Genomic DNA, 16,814 nt, shown 5'->3' on the forward strand with positions numbered 1-16,814 from the left:
GTCAAAATATTAATAAATACTATAGTAAACATAAACACATGTAGGATTTACTTTGAAACAACTTTCACTCTGAAATAACTGGTAAATTTCATAAATAATTACAAAGAAACAAGTAACACTGAATTTAATCAAAAGTTGAAATAAAAATAGAAATATAAAAAAATCATAACAAACATTACTAAAACGAACGTGAAAACAGAAAAGAAAAGCTGTCAAGATATTAATAAATGCTATAGATGTAAAAAAAAAAAATGGTGCAGAATTTATTTTAAAACAATTTATTTTGTAAGAAATTGCTTGTAAAAAAACACAAATAATTACAAAAAAACAGCAAGTGACAAAAATATAAAAAAACAAAGGCTAATGAATTTACAAAAGCACAAAATCACTAAAACTAAAATGAACATGAAGACAAAATGTATTAAAATAAAAGCTACAGTCAAAATGTTAATAAATACATAAACACCCAAAACATTTGGTGCAGAATTTGGTCTATCAGATTATACAAATAATAAAAGAATTAGCAAGTAACACAATGAATCGAACAAAAAATTTTGAAAGACTGAAATACTTTATTTTTTATGTAAAACATACTCTAATAATCTCTGTTTACAGTGTAATCATGTGCAAATAATCTGAATTTATGACTGATTTGAAGGATGTTTCGTGATACCAGTTTAGTTTTGTAAGTCTGCACTTTTTGAAATGCTTCATTAATTCCAACAATTTACTGGAATAAGAAAGCACATCAAAATGAAGTAGAAGTTCATGCACAAACAATGATACAGTGGCCTTCCAGTGTGTGTTTTCTCAAGCTTTTATTTCTTGTCAGATCTAGTTTCAGTCCAGACAGTGAGTCCTGCTGCTCGAGGACTGATATTGATATATTACTCCAGGATTGATCTGTGATGCTCGTCTGTGTGTGTATTAAATGCTGTCCTCTAGTGGTAACTGCAGGGCAGAAATCAGAAGCAGTTCCTGTCTGAACAGACCAGAGCTTCTGCTGTAGTGATGCACTGCGTTCATTGTGTTATATACTATAACTAATACTAAAATTACTGGTCTACAGTAAAAAATCAAAAAATCAAAAAATGATTCTGAAAACTATCAATGGCATTTGAAAGCATTGCATTATAATGATGGAGAAATAATGCTATGTTTAGTAATATTTTATTAAATATGCCAGAATATATTCTGATTCTGATTAAATATTTATTTGTGTTTATGTTTATTTATACTGTAGTATTCCTAAAATGTGTTCTGACATGTGAAAGCATGGGATTTGATGGAAATGTTGGTGTTTTTTGTCTCCAGCAGAGGGCAGTAGAAGAACAGACACACACACACTGTCTCAAACAGGTCCTGTAGGTGAAACTACAGTGTGATGATTACTTCATTCTGGCCAGAGAAACAGCAGCGTGGGGTTATTGTTCAGCTCTTAAACCAAACTGAGGTTTGTCAGAATCAATTTCCATGCTTTGCTTAGAAAAGTCGAATCAGCTTGTCAATCTGTGAGAAAGAGGTTTGTTATTTAACTGTGCATGTTATGATTACTGCCAAATCCACTATAGAGACAGCCTCTGACATTACTTACAGTAATGCATTTATTCAAACACAGCAGCCATTTCTATAACACCAGAACAAAACCTGAAAAATGATCCCGAACCTTTAAGCAGAGACAGAAACTTTTCCATTAAGCGGTGAAATTAAAATCTATTTCCAGGGGCATATTAACCATTATAGAGCCAACTATTCTAACCTTTTGGAAATGTATGTTTCCCTTTCATTTACCACTAAAATAAGATGGAGACGTGTCACTGTCTTCATGATTGATTGATTCAACCATTCAAACGATTCATTCAAAACAGCTGATTCATTCAGGAATGAAGCAAGTCTTCACGAACGAGTCATTGAATCATTGATTCTTTTAAAAAGCACTGAATCAATCAAAAACTAAGCAATTCTTTTGAGCAAAACAAATCTCAATGTTGACAATATCCCAGCTAAGAAAAATATCTTCTGGCTAACGTTCCCATTAAGTTATGATAATAGTTTATAAGTGAACATTTTATTTGATCATTTTGCAAACGCTAGGAAAATGTTAATTATGAACATTTAGTTTTTTAAATGTTTAACTTTTGTGATGTGTGTATTTTTTGCAAACATATGTTCCGTTCTATCATGGGAATGTTACATTTGAATGTTCCCGAACATTCTGAAACAAGAAGTAACATTTAAAAAACGTTGTGTCTGAGCTGCATTTTTATAGTCTTCCTATGTGTCCTATTAAGATGTAAATGTATTACTTTTTTTAACCTGGCAACCCAATTTGATCCTTGAGTACTTTCTTTCCATTTTTTTTTAATTACTGTACTACTGTACATTTGTACTGTTTAACAAAAGAAGACAGAAAAGATTCATAATATGTGCTCCAAAGTCCCAATCTGAATAACCATTCACAAACCATTATTCATATCTGAATCAAAAGATTCACAGACCCTAGAATCGATAAAAAAAGATATATAATTGAAGTTATTGTTTTATTTATAATTTTTTTTATTTATGATATAACCCTAAAATAGCAGAAAACACACAATATTTTAGTTGATGCTCATCCAGTTATATTTTACGCTGTATTTGATCTATAATTTGATAATGTGTGTAATACAAACACATTTTCTTGTGAAGAGAAAACTTTGTATAGTCATGAACACATAGAGTACATTCTGCACATTTTCATCCTCAAACGTGTCACGAACACAGCTGGACCTGCTATTGTGAGTTATTCATGGTTATTTGATTTGGAGGAGCACGGCGATTGATCAAAGTATGATTTGATTATGTTTTGTTTGCTTTTTATTGTGGCGGCGCGAGCGGAGAATCGACCCTCAGAAAACTGTGTTTGTGAGCGCCGAGATTCACATTAAACATCCTGTGAAATTCACCGTGTCAACATAGTTCTTCAAAATCCAATAAAATATGTCAGCACGGTTTTCATGCACCTAATAAAATATAATTTTGAGGCGAGGAGATGTGTGTGTGTTCTTTCAGGTCCTCTGTTGCTCTCTTTCCTCCAGGGATATTACTCTCATGATTTCTTAATTAAAAACATGGAAAGCAACACTGTTAACGACTGACCACTTCACCATTTTCTGCATCATCATCATTCCTCCGGTCTTCAGTGTCACATGATCTTCAGAAATCAGAATAATATGATGGTTTACTGCTCGAGAAACATTTCTGATTATTATCAGTGTTGAAAACCATGATACACTAGGCTACCATTCAAAAGTAGGGTAAGAAAAAAAAAATAGTACTTTTATATATCAAGGATGCATTAAACTGATGAAAAGTGCCAGTAAAGATATTTATAATGTTACAAAAGATGTCGGTTTCAGATAAATGCTGTTCTTCTGAACTTTCTATTCATCTGTGAATACTGAAAAATAAAATGCATCACAGTTTCCACAAAAATATTGTGCAGCACAACTGTATTCAACATTGATAATAATCCCAAACGGACTCGAATGATTCGCGAACCCGCTCCGAACTCTTTTAGTTACTTTTTTAAAGAACTTTCTTTAATGTTCCCATTAATGCGCTTTTATGCGTTGTGGTCTATACAAACACAAAGTAAAACAGAAAGTAATTTTTAAACACTATTTTGATTACGTCAGACCAGCACAAAATTAATATTGTATATCACAAGGATTTCTGAAATAAATAAGAAAACACCTGAATAATATATTCAGAATCAAAAACTAAAGTGGCTTCTGCTTCATAAAAGCTGTTGTGTTGAGCCCTTAAAAATGTTCCTTTCACAGCTTAAGCATGAAAACTATCAACAATGGACAACATAACACAAAACATTTTGAAATAAATAAATGAAAGCAATCTGAATTATTCAGAATCAATTTCGAGAAACATATATATATATATATATATATATGTGTGTTGTTTAAAAATGAAATCTATGTTATCATATTATGGATCTGACTGAAAGCCGGTGACTCCACAGTAGAGACAGGCTGCATGTTTTCAACAATGTTTCACCTGTATGAGAAAAACATACAGAGAATCTGTTACTGCCCAACACTGGACAAACTGACTCAAATGATTCGCGAACCCGCTTCGAACTCTCGAACTGATTCAAATGATTCGCGATCCCGCTTCGAACTCTCGAACTGATTCAAATGATTCGCGATCCCGCTTCGAACTCTCGAACTGATTCAAATGATTCGCGATCCCGCTTCGAACTCTCGAACTGATTCAAATGATTCGCGAACCCGCTTCGAACTCTCGAACTGATTCAAATGATTCGCGATCCCGCTTCGAACTCTCGAACTGACTCAAATGATTCGCGAACCCCTTATGAACCCCTTACGAACTCCAGAACTGTTTCAAATGATTCACAATCCCGCTTCGAACTCTCGAACTGACTCAAATGATTCGCGAACCCCCTACGCACTCCCGAAAATCGCGATCCAGCTTCGAACTCTCGAAATGACTCAAATGAGTCGCGAACCCGCTTCGAACTCTCGAAATGACTCAAATGATTCGCGAACCCGCTTTGAACTCTCGAACTGACTCAAATGACTCGCGGACCCGCTACGAACTCCCGAAATTCGCCATCCCGCTTCGAACTCTCGAAATGACTCAAATGATTCGCGAACCCGCTTTGAACTCCCGAACTGACTCAAATGATTCGCGAACCCGTTACGAACTCCCGAACTGATTCAAATGATTCGAGATCCTGCTTCGAACTCTCCAACTGATTCAAATGATTCGCGATTCCATTCCTATTCGAGAAACAATATATATAAATTATGTTTAAAAATGAAATTGTAGGATTGAATTGTAGGATTGGTGGATGCCAACCGCTGTAAACACGAAGACGCACTGTGGGCGTGTTTCCGTTTATTCAATTTATTCAAGTATTTGCGGCAGTCATGGCGAGTCAAGGCGAGAGCAACACGAGTTTCTCAAAGTGGAAATATGCTCATTATTTAACTTTACTTGAGCATAAAGACAAAAACCTTTTAGTCAAATGTAAGTTGTTTCTTTCTGGTTCAAATGTCCTATCCTAGCCAACGAATTTACAATCCATGCGCTCAGTTTTTGTAAACCATACCCTCAGTTTTTGAAACTGTACCCACGAATTCATCATCTGCGCGCACATTTTTGCAATCCGTTCCCGTGGATTTGTAAACTGTAGCCTACTCACGGATTCATGCAGCAAGCTCCTACGTGTTAACATACAGTTTTAATGAATATTATTATGTGGAATGGGTCTACAGCAAAGTGTCTTAAGTGATTCTCTGTATGTTTTTCTCATACAGGTGAAACATTGTTGAAAACATGCAGCCTGTCTCTACTGTGGAGTCGCCGGCTTTCAGTCAGATCCTTAGCATGATAACATATGCGACAAAATTGCGACAAGACATCATCCTTCATAAAATAGCCTGTAGTTCCTTATATGGTGTAATATCTAATTTGTATTCCCTTCCACTAGATGGCAGACATTTAGTGCTTTGATTCTAGACCAACAATATGCATTGTTTCTGTTATATGCAAAATGTTCGAGAAAATAGCAGAGCAAGTGAGCTCTCATGTCATTGATGCAGAAGCAATTAATTTCATAGCATGAGTGTAAATGGTGAGATTTATGAGAGAAAATCGCCAGATGGCTAATACAAAGTTGTACCGCGAGGATGTGTTGCAAATGTTGTTCGCAGATTCTGACTCTGAATGGTAATATTCGCCATCTAATGATCGCGCGTCTCGCGGTACATCTTTGCAGCGCAATGGTGCCGCCGTGCAAAGCGAGAGTGTTCACGAAGCACAAGCGATCACTTTGACCCTTTGCTCAACAGGGATGCGGGTGGCAGAAGTGAACGTGGTCATAGTGTCCATAGGAGAGCTCTCTAATGCGCGGCCGGCAGACAGTAGCTACAGGTGCAGTCTGTGTGGAGAAGGTGCGCTCTGCGCTGGGTCCAGGCTGGGTACAAAATAGGCACATGTATTTTACTATGGCACAGTAATAAAGTAATAATGTACTACTTTTCTCATTTTTTCCCCTGATCATTTGGAATGAGAATAAAAAAAAACATCCATTCAATATCTATTATTTCCTGAATATTACTGATGAACTGATCAAAAAGTAGGCTACTGTTCACATGTGTTTTACTACTATATAGTGTAGTAATATAGTAATAATTTAGTACTTTCTCCTGTTTTATTGTTGGCTTCCTCATTTCTGATGATTTGGAATGAGGATAAAAAGACACATACACACAGAAACATGCAAATATGTTCAAACATCAATTCGATATCTAATATTTCCTTAATATTATGAAACTCGAGATAGCCGCCCCATGGTGACGTCATAATATGCAAATTAGATTAGTATATTTACACACCACATCAACTTTCGATCATGCCAAACATTTTTCTAATTGACAGTAGATCTCTATCTTTAAGCCCATTCAAGCCACAAGCTTTTGAAATCTTGATGTCAGTGTTGTCAAAATACAGTTTTTTTCCCCCCAAAAAAACCCTGGCGCCTTAAGGGTAATCAAAATAGTGTTTAAAAATAACTTTTGTTTTACTTTGTGTTTATATAGACCATAACGCATAAAAGCGCATTAATGGGAACATTAAAGAAAGTAACTAAAAGAGTTCGGAGAGGGTTCGTGAATCATTTGAGTCAGTTTGGGAGTTCGGAGCGTGAATCATTTGAGTCAATTCGGGAGTTCGGAGCGTGAATCGTTTTAATCAGTTCGGGAGTTCGGAGTGGGATCGCGAATCATTTGAGTCAGTTTGGGGTTCGCGAATCATTTGAGTCAGTTTGTGGATCGCAGATCATCTGAATCAGCTCGGGAGTTCGTAGTGGGTTCGCGAATCATTTGAGTCAGTTCGGGAGTTCGGAGCGGGTTAGCGAATCATTTGAATCAGTTCGGCAGTTCGGAGCGGGTTAGCGAATCATTTGAGTCAGTTTGGGGTTCGCGAATCATTTGAGTCAGTTTGGGGATCGCGGATCATCTGAATCAGCTCGGGAGTTCGTAGTGGGTTCGCGAATCATTTGAGTCAGTTAGGGAGTTCAGAGCGGGATCGCAAATCATTTGAGTCAGTTCGGGAGTTCGGAGCGGGTTATCGAATCATTTGAATCAGTTCGGGAGTTCGGAGCGGGTTATCGAATCATTTGAATCAGTTTGGGAGTTCGTAGCGGGTTCGCGAATCATTTAAGTCGGTTCGGGAGTTCGGAGCGGGATTGTGAATAATTTGAGTCGGTTCGGGAGTTCAAAGCGGGTACGCGAATCATTTGAGTCAGTTTGTCCAATGTTGGGCAGTAACAGGTTATTAGTAACGCATTACAGTAACACAGTTACTTTTGACAGTAACTAATACTGCAACGCATTCATTTTTAAATAAATTATCTGTTTTACCATTACCATATGGTGCATTGTCCATTACTTTTTAAAAAATTAATTAATGTTGACTGAAGTGCAGCCTAACCTGTTTGCAGCAGCAACGCATTGTAGGATTGGTGGATGCCAACCACTGTAAATACGAAGACGCACTGTGGACGTGTTTCCGTTTATTCAAGTATGTGCTGCAGTCATGGCGAGTCAAGGCGAGAGCAACATGAGTTTCTCAAAGTGGAAATATGCTCATTATTTCACTTTAGTTGAGCATAAAGACAAAAAACTTTTAGTCAAATGTAAGCTGTCTTTCTGGTTCGAATGTCCTATCTTAGCCAACGAATTTCTAATCAGTACGCTCAGATTTGGTAAACCGTACTCTCGGTTCTTGAATCTGTACCCACGAATTCATAATCTGCGCGCACACTTTCGCAATCCGTTCGCATGGATTAGGCTACAAATGAAGCAGGAGACCATTTAAAGTATCATGTTGAGAAACACTTCAGATATTAGATTAGATTTTATAAGCGCTCTCATTTGTGATTGTAATCTCCTGCATGAGCAAGTACATTATTATCAGTGCAGTGTCATATATAAATCATGTTTATTGCATGTAATCATTTGCATAAGGGTCAGTGTGGGCGGGGCTTTAGACCCACACCCAATCAGAATGCAGTCCTCAGTCAGCACTCCAAACATATTCGTTTTATTTTTAATTTAAGAGATTAGTCATTGCTAGGTCAATCATATATCAAAACTGAAGATTAAGATTTATTTAATTTTTTTTACATGTATTATTAAATACATTTTATTGCATTTCCACTGTAGAATCTGATGGTATTTCAAGTCATCTGATGCACAGTGATGGATGAATCAGAATATCTAGAGCTTTATGAAGGCAGCCATGCATTTTATTCTTGTAGTTTTTTCTTTTTGTAATGTTTTTTGATGTGTGATATGCTAATATTTTTTAATAAAACATGATAATGTAGATATTCTCACCATATCAGACCACATAAGCCATAACAGCCTGATTATCACTCAACAAAAAACACATGCAAACTTTTAATGAAGAAGTCTTGATGAATAAAGTGTACAGGAATGCATTCAGTGTCTGAAGATGAGACTGTGATTATTGTCACTCGTCACAATAACAGCTGCACCTCTGTGAGAGCTGTATGTAATTTTATCTTTGTAAAGCCTTCGAGAGGAAGTCGGTATCAGTTCTCCATCTTCATCATCTCCTCTGACAGTCTGCATTAGATGGAGTGAGTGTGAGGGTCTGACGGAGCATCATGAGCTCATTGGCAGCTTGTTAAGGCTCTGAGAGGCTCTTGGCCTGATGTGTGTCCTCGTGTCTAATGACACATCTCACTTCTCAGGCTGGCGTTGAGTGGACTGGACAGATCGAGTCAGAGTTCATGGGGACAGATGATTTCCCTGCAGGGACAAATCTGGCAGTAATTGTAAGGTCACGACCTCATAGTGTGAGTTTAACAATGAAGCGACAAACATCAGCTATGACTTTACACCAAGGGGCAAGGAACTCGACCGGAAGTTGAAGTCGGGTGGGGGCTGCCATCTTTTAGCAGAACTTCACTTGCGTTAGCATTCCCATTGACTCCCATTCATTTTGGCGTCACTTTGACAGCGAATAACTTTACATCTGAGGCGTTTAAAGACTCTGTTTGTCCATTATTTATTTCTAAAGATACACGACAATGTATAAAGGGCTCCATTACCTTCTATGTTACATTATGGCCCCGTATAAACAGTTTTTGTAAAAAATAGGCTAACGATTGCGTCATAACCACTCGGCTCTCTGTCGCATTACCGTACAGACAGGAGGAGAAGCTCGCAGGCAATTAACTTAATATGGCGTACTGGCGTTACATTTTAAAATACTATACAAAATAATCAATCAGAATACTTACTCCTGCTCACTCACGCCAAAGAACTCCCCGCTCAAGCTCGCCGTCTCTGCAAGATTAACGATGGCAGTTTGCACGCACAGCTACTAGAAGATTTACATCTGTCAGACAGGTTGCTGACGTCGTCAAGCTTCGTTTGAGTCTGCGCGTCAGAAACGGAAGTGCTAAAAAACGCTAAAACTGGGCTTCATTTGTCTCAATTGAGTTCCAATGGGGTCGCTGTGTCCATTTCTTTTACTGTCTATGCTTTACACCAATTAAATGTAACTTGCTGTGCAAGATTCACCTCGTATTATTTCCTTTTCATGACAGAAGATGATCTGAAATAGAAAAGACTGTAGTAGCATGTTTACTGTAATACTGAGAATGCAACATGAGTTGCATTGCTATTGAAATTGAATTCTGAAATTGCACGCAGTTCATGAAATCAATTAATGTTTTTTCTTGTTTTACAGTACATTGACAAAGTAAAGTTTTAATGAATGTTTTGAATCAGTTTTAAATCCGTTTTTTTTTTAGTCGTGTTTTAGTAATTATGTTGTGCTTTTGACATTTTGACATTTTATGTCTATATACAGTAGTTTTTATTCATTTTTATTTCAATTGAAGTTATTTTACACATCAAATTGAACGAAATTGAAATAAAAAATTTTGCCATAGAAACTAGCTAAAATAATAAAAAAAGATATATATTTATAGTTTTTATTTTGTATTATTTATTACATTTCAGTTGCATTTATTTTATTTAAAGTAACGAAACACTTAAAGGGGTCATGAACAGAGAAATCTAAATTCCCTTGATCTTTTGACAGACAAAAGGTCATTAAATCTCAAAACAGCTTATATTGAAGCCAATCTGCCAAAATGACAGTTTGAGGAATGTGCCCCGCCTCCATGGAAGATCAACGCTTGCTTCTACAGCACTGCCTGTTTAGCCCCGCCCCTCTGATTCTGCACCACTGCCTGTTTAGCCCCGCCCCTCTGATTCTACACCACTGCCTGTTTAGCCCCACCCACTGTTTCTACACCACTGCATGTTTAGCCCCGCCCACTGATTCTACACCACTGCCTGTTTAGCCCCGCCCACTGATTCTACATTTCTTTCAGTTTTATCCTTACCAATTATACACCACTGCCCATTTAGCCCCACCCACCGATTCTACATTACCGTCTGTTTAGCCACGCCCACCGATTATACAGCACTACCTGTTTAGCTCCACCCACCGATTCTACATCACCGTTTGTTTAGCCCCACCCACCGATTCTACATTACCGTCTGTTTAGCCACGCCCACCGATTCTACAGCACTACCTGTTTAGCTCCACCCACCGATTCTACATCACCGTTTGTTTAGCCCCACCCACCGATTCTACATTATCGTCTGTTTAGCCACGCCCACCGATTCTACAGCACTACCTGTTTAGCTCCACCCACCGATTCTACATCACCGTTTGTTTAGCTCCACCCACCGATTCTACATCACCGTCTGTTAAGCTCCACCCACCGATTCTACATCGCCCTCTGTTTAGCCCCTCCCACTGATTCTACAGGACTACCTGTTTAGCTCCACCCACCCATTCTACAGCATCGTCTGTTTAGCCCCGCCCACCGATTCTACATCACTAACTGAGCCCCACATTTTTCCACAAGAACTTTACTTCTGAGTCTACGATCCACCACGCCTATTCAAACAGATCATTCTGACGAGGGGGTCAATACAGGACAATAGATAGCCTTTTACTTTTCAGTTATGATGTTTTTTGATGTAAAAACATTGGAAGTGGACCTCAGAGACAAAAAAAAAAAAAAAAAAACATGAACCCCTCAATATCTTCAGTCATTTTACTTGTCTCTTCATTTATTTGTACTGGCAAACAAGACAAAATAATGAGGAAGAACATCATGTATGTTTCAGATCTAACACTCAGCTGTCACTCTAATGGTAGATTTAATTTAATTGTTTAAATTAATGTGAATGAAAACCAGGCTGTGAATGATAGACATGCAGTGTTTAAGTGAGTTTTTATCCGATATATTTTTTGCTAGAAAGACATATAATCAGCATTTTGTTTGCCTTAATGATCAACATCAGTGTGTATTACAGTAAAGTGCACCATAGCTCTGCTCACATCCATCTGCCCTGACACAATGTTTTTGACAGAACTCAGCACATTAAGCAGAAATGCCTGCCATGACAAGGTAAAATAAACAGCTTTTTATTTAAATCATTTGACGTCTCCTGAATTATAATATATCAAGCTACCCGTTGCAATTCAAAACTGTCATTAAATTATGTTTGAGTACTTCCTGTCACTCATCCTGGAGCTCCGCCCCTTTCCCCGCCCCCAATCCAAAAACATGCAGCTATTCTAATGCTTTCCGGGTGACTTTCTGTCCCGAAGCAAGAATACAAGCATTCCTGTGAAACTCCAAAGGCAATCAGATGTTCTGTGTGGGTAAGCAGAGGCGTGTAGCTCAGGGTCGTCCTCCTCCACAGGCCTTTTACATCAACCCCGAGGCTTACCTGTGTAATTAACTTTTTTCCCTTATCTATCCGCAGTGAATCGTTTCCTTTTATCCGAACGAGCGCTCAATTCCCCAGAGGAGCCCAGTGTACTGGAATGACTTCTGTTCTTTTCCCATATACATATAAACCAGTCAAAAGCTGAAAGAAATTAATACTTTTATTCATCAAGGATCCATTCAATTGATCAAAAGTGACAGTAAAGATAAAGTAATAAAGTTTGCAAAATTATAAAATGGAATATTCCTTTAATGTTTTCTCTCGCATTTGCCTTAACAAACGTTAGAAAACATTTAGTTCGCAATGAGAAAAACATTTGTTAAACATTAGTGTATTCTACTGTTTTCTCCAACCTCTGCAGTAACAAAGACAAAAGTTGAGATATGTAACATTACCATAAAGTTTGTGATAATATGGACGTTTTTGAACATTCAGAGAACGTTCAGTAGCGGCGTTCCTATAACTTTTACAAAATAATCAAGCAGTTGGTGGTTGCCTTTGACTTCCATAGTAAAAAAATTAATTAAAATACAATGGAAATTAATGGCAACCACCAACTGCATACTGTAACTGTAAAAATATACATTCTTAAATCAAGATTTACTGGAGAAGCAAAATTAATGAAGGTATGAAGTCTTGTTTACTGAGAAATTTATCAAAATGAAGTTATGCTTAAAACAAGAACATAGATCTTTAATTTATTTTTCTGACCTCACAGACCGATATTCTTTTCTTGTTTCAAGCACAAACTCACTTCATATAAATATATATTTTTTATACGTTAACATTTTTGCTTCTCAAGTAAATCTATATTGGTTTAAAAAATTTTATAAAAGGTTTTATAATGGAAAACAATACAAAAATGGCAAGTAAAAACATGAATAAAACTACTGAACTTAACTACTTAACCAAAACACTCATACATACACACACACATATATAATATATATATGTACAGTGGGGCTCGAAAGTTTGTGCACCCCTTGCAGAATCTGTGGAAATGCGAGTAATTTTCAGAAAATAAGAGAGATCACACTCAATGCATGCTATTTTCTTATTTAGTACTGTCCTGAGTAAGATATTGTACATAAAAGATATTAACATTTAGTCCATAAGATAAAAAAATTGCTGAAATTATTAAAATAACCCCACTCAAAAGTTTGGGAACCCTTGGTTCTTAGTACCGTGTTCTGTTACCTGATGATCCTCGACTGTCTTTCTGTTTTGTGATGGTTGTGCATGAGTCCCTTGTTTGTTCTGAACAGTTAAACTGAGCAGCGTTCTTCAGAAACATCTTTAAGCTCCTGCAGATTCTTCAGTTTTCCAGCATCTTTACATATTTGAACCCTTTCCAGCAGTGACTTTATGATTTTGAGATGCATCTTTTCACACTGAGGACATTTGAGGGACTCAAACACAACTATTTAAAAAGATTCAAACATTCACTGATGCTCCAGAAGGAAACAAGATGCATTAAGAGAATTTGAAGATCAAGGTAAATTGTACTTAATTTGTGTACCAGGAAACATACAAGTATCTTCTGTTGCTTACGAAGGGCAGAACTAAATGGAAAAAAATTATATTTCAACAAAATAAGACAAATTTGGCCATCTTCATCATGTTCAAAAGTTTTCACCCCCATCTTATTGCTAAATATTAACTATATTATATAGCTCAAATGAGCAAGCCAAAGCTTACAGTGGCCTTGTTTATACAACAGAAGCACTTTGCATGAATGTTAAGATTTCGATGGTGTAGAAGAGTGTGTTCTTTCTCCTGAAGTGTGTCTGAGCTCAAGGCTGATTCACAGCCTCAGGATGAACTCAGACGCCGTCTGTGCTTCTGATGTGGGCCACGTTCTTCTGTCCTTGGCTGAAGTTCTGGATGTCTTTGTGGAGCGTCTCAGACTGAAGGCGTGTGATTGGTCAGTTGCAGGTGATGGGAGGAGCCATCGACCTGATGACTGGATCCTGAGCTCTGGCATGGTGCTTTGTTACTGGCGTGTTTTAGCTGCAGGTTAATTAGCTGAGTGCCACCTCCTTCTCAGACGAGAACATAAATGGATTCGGAGGCACTTTAAACCGAGTCTCTCTTCATGCTGCTCTGCTACACTCCATTACACACGGCTCTGTTTGTTGTTAATAAGAAAATACGTTTTAAAAGTTATATTTTTGGGCTGGTCTAACAGTGCTCATCAATGTCGAAATGCTTGAGATGGCCAATCAAATCGAAGAAGGCGGGGCTTTACTTTAACCAGGCGAGAGTGTGAGGATAGATAGAGGTAGTTAAACAGTTAATATTTATACAACAGTTGATTAAAAATGTTAAACGACCAACATCTAGTGAAGCAAACTTTCTGGCACATTAGACATATGTAAACACACACACACACACACTAATAGTTAATATCATTATTGACTTTACAACACCAAAAAAGGAAAGAAAATAATACATTAATTAATAAAATCTAGCAAACAATACTATAGAAGAATCATTGGGAAACATGTTTTCTTAGTTAAGTTTCTAAGAAAATCCTAATCTGATCCCAGTTTAGAACCTTCATTTTTAAGAGCATTTTTCTTTTCACTCTTAAAAATAAAGTTTTTTTTTGTGCCAACTAATGGTTCTCTGAAGAACCTTTAACATCCATAGAAACTCTCCATTGCACAATGGTTCTTCTTCCGCAAAAACCCCCTTTTGGTACCTTTATTATTTTGAAAAGACGTCATGCAAACCAGCAGCAGGTCTTTCAAAGTTATCGCAATCATAACCACCTTTTCCATAAATGCATGAGAACGGTGCTGCATGCATGCAAATGCATGTAAAACTTTATGAACTCCTTTGACATGGTTTCTCAGAGCTCCAAATCAATCACGCCGGACGAGTTCAGGACGGTCAGAGCTGTTGATAAGTCATGTTTGGATGGAGCTAATGAATCTGTTTCGTTTCCATCAACGTCTCTCAAGGCGTCCGTCTACAATGCGCCATTGTTTCTCAGACCCTTTTAACCTAATTGGACATTAAACTGCTGTCGTTACGCAGGTTATTTATGGTGCATGTGAGCTTGCCTTTACCTTTTTATCACAGCAAACATTTCTACATCAGCATACTAATTAAATAGAATGTATCAAACGAGAGGGCTGATGCACGGCCAAACGTGTCATTCAATAAATCTCCCTCATGATGCTTCCACACGACGCATCATTTATGATGTTTATAGGCCTCAGGAAAAGGTGGCTGTGATGGATGCTGGAGGAGGTTCGTCACATTCGTTGGCACAGGTTGGCGCCGTTCACTCGGGTTTTATTCAAGCGTGTCATTTTACATTTCTAATGACTCAAAATGAAATATGGCGAGTGTGTCGTTGGTCTTGTCTGATCTTGGTATAATCCTTCACGCCGCATGCTAATGCAATTATGCTTTTCATTATTTATTTATTTTGTGGCATTAAAGCTCTTTTCAGGGTAGATGCCATGTTAAATTTGATGCAAATAAAAATGAGGCTGTGCAACTCATTCTGATTTAACCCTGTGAAGCCTGACATACGTATTAATAATAATAATGAGAAAATGTGATTTTATGTTTTTTTTTTTTGTGAAAAATCAGGCTTTTATGGCTTATATAGTCTGATATAGTGATAATATGGAGGAAAAACTGCCCACAATGAGCAGGATTTTGGTGCAGCTGCTGATATTTCTGTGTTGAAAGTCTGATGCTTGTAATGTAAATCAATGAGACCTTTATTACAGCAGATACTGACATAAAATGCTAGAAATATCAGTCGTGGCTCTATATCTCCAGTAATAGACTCAGATTGAAATGATCCAAACATATACAGTATATATCGATTGTCGATCTATATCTCCCATTGATGTCTCAGTAAATGTTTTGCCTTAGTTTTGATCATGTTTGTTATCCCAGTAATTTGATTATCAAATATGATACACCAAGCTTTATAGGGTTAAGGTGTTTTTGCATGCAATTTAGCATTATTTGGTAGGCCCTGGAAGTTTGTTGGTCATTTACCTTACCTAAGGCCTGTTAAAGTTTAATATTGAGAATTTTACTTTGGGAGAAAAATGCAATTTGAGCATTGCAATATTCAATTACCAGTTGCAAAAACTAAACAGGTGGGAATTTAATTATGTATGTTCAAATAGGAATTTCTGACACTATAAATGGTGCAGTATGGATTGAAGCAATGACTCACCTCAGTTCAACGCTGCAGGGAGATAATGTATGTAATATACCATTCCTATCTTGAGGTTAACAAATGATATATTTGTGTGCATATGTGTGGGATGGTGTCAGTTCTCCTCAGACTCTGTGACCAGCTTCTATCTTTAGGGAGAGATGCAGCATTAGCAGGCATTGTCTACAGGTTCTGTGGGAAAAAAGGGGAAGGTGGTGATTTTCTTCTGGCTGGTGGCTCTTGAGAAACTCCCTCTTCATGCCTTTATGCACGGAGCACCCGCGTGTCCCCTTTTCATGGGTGTTTAAGCAAGTACTTTAAATGGAAATGCACTTGACATTTAGGAGGAGATGCAATCATCAAACATTAGAATGCAGCTGACAACACTCGGAATGAGCCGAATTCTTCCTCCCGTGCTCTCGTCTGCTCTTCCAGCTCACTGGGAAGCCAACTGAAGATAACACTCGCGAGCTTATAGAACACAGATGCTGCATTTTCTCAAAATAGGGCATATTGTATTAAGTGTGTGTGTGTGTGTGTGTGTGTGAGTGAGTGAGTGAGTGAGTGAGAGAACGAGGAGTCTGTGTTCCAAATCAAATCTGTGCTTATTGCTGCTGCAGAAAATAACTTTTATTTCTCTTTATTTAAGAGTCAAACAGAATGTGATGATGCTCAGCCATCTGCAGTCAAAACACATGAAGCCTGCAGGTACATACAGTACAGTACAGGCGCTAAATAATGAAACA

The sequence above is a fragment of the Carassius auratus genome, unplaced genomic scaffold (genome assembly GCF_003368295.1).
Source record: "Carassius auratus strain Wakin unplaced genomic scaffold, ASM336829v1 scaf_tig00038904, whole genome shotgun sequence".
Classification (NCBI taxonomy): domain Eukaryota; kingdom Metazoa; phylum Chordata; class Actinopteri; order Cypriniformes; family Cyprinidae; genus Carassius; species Carassius auratus.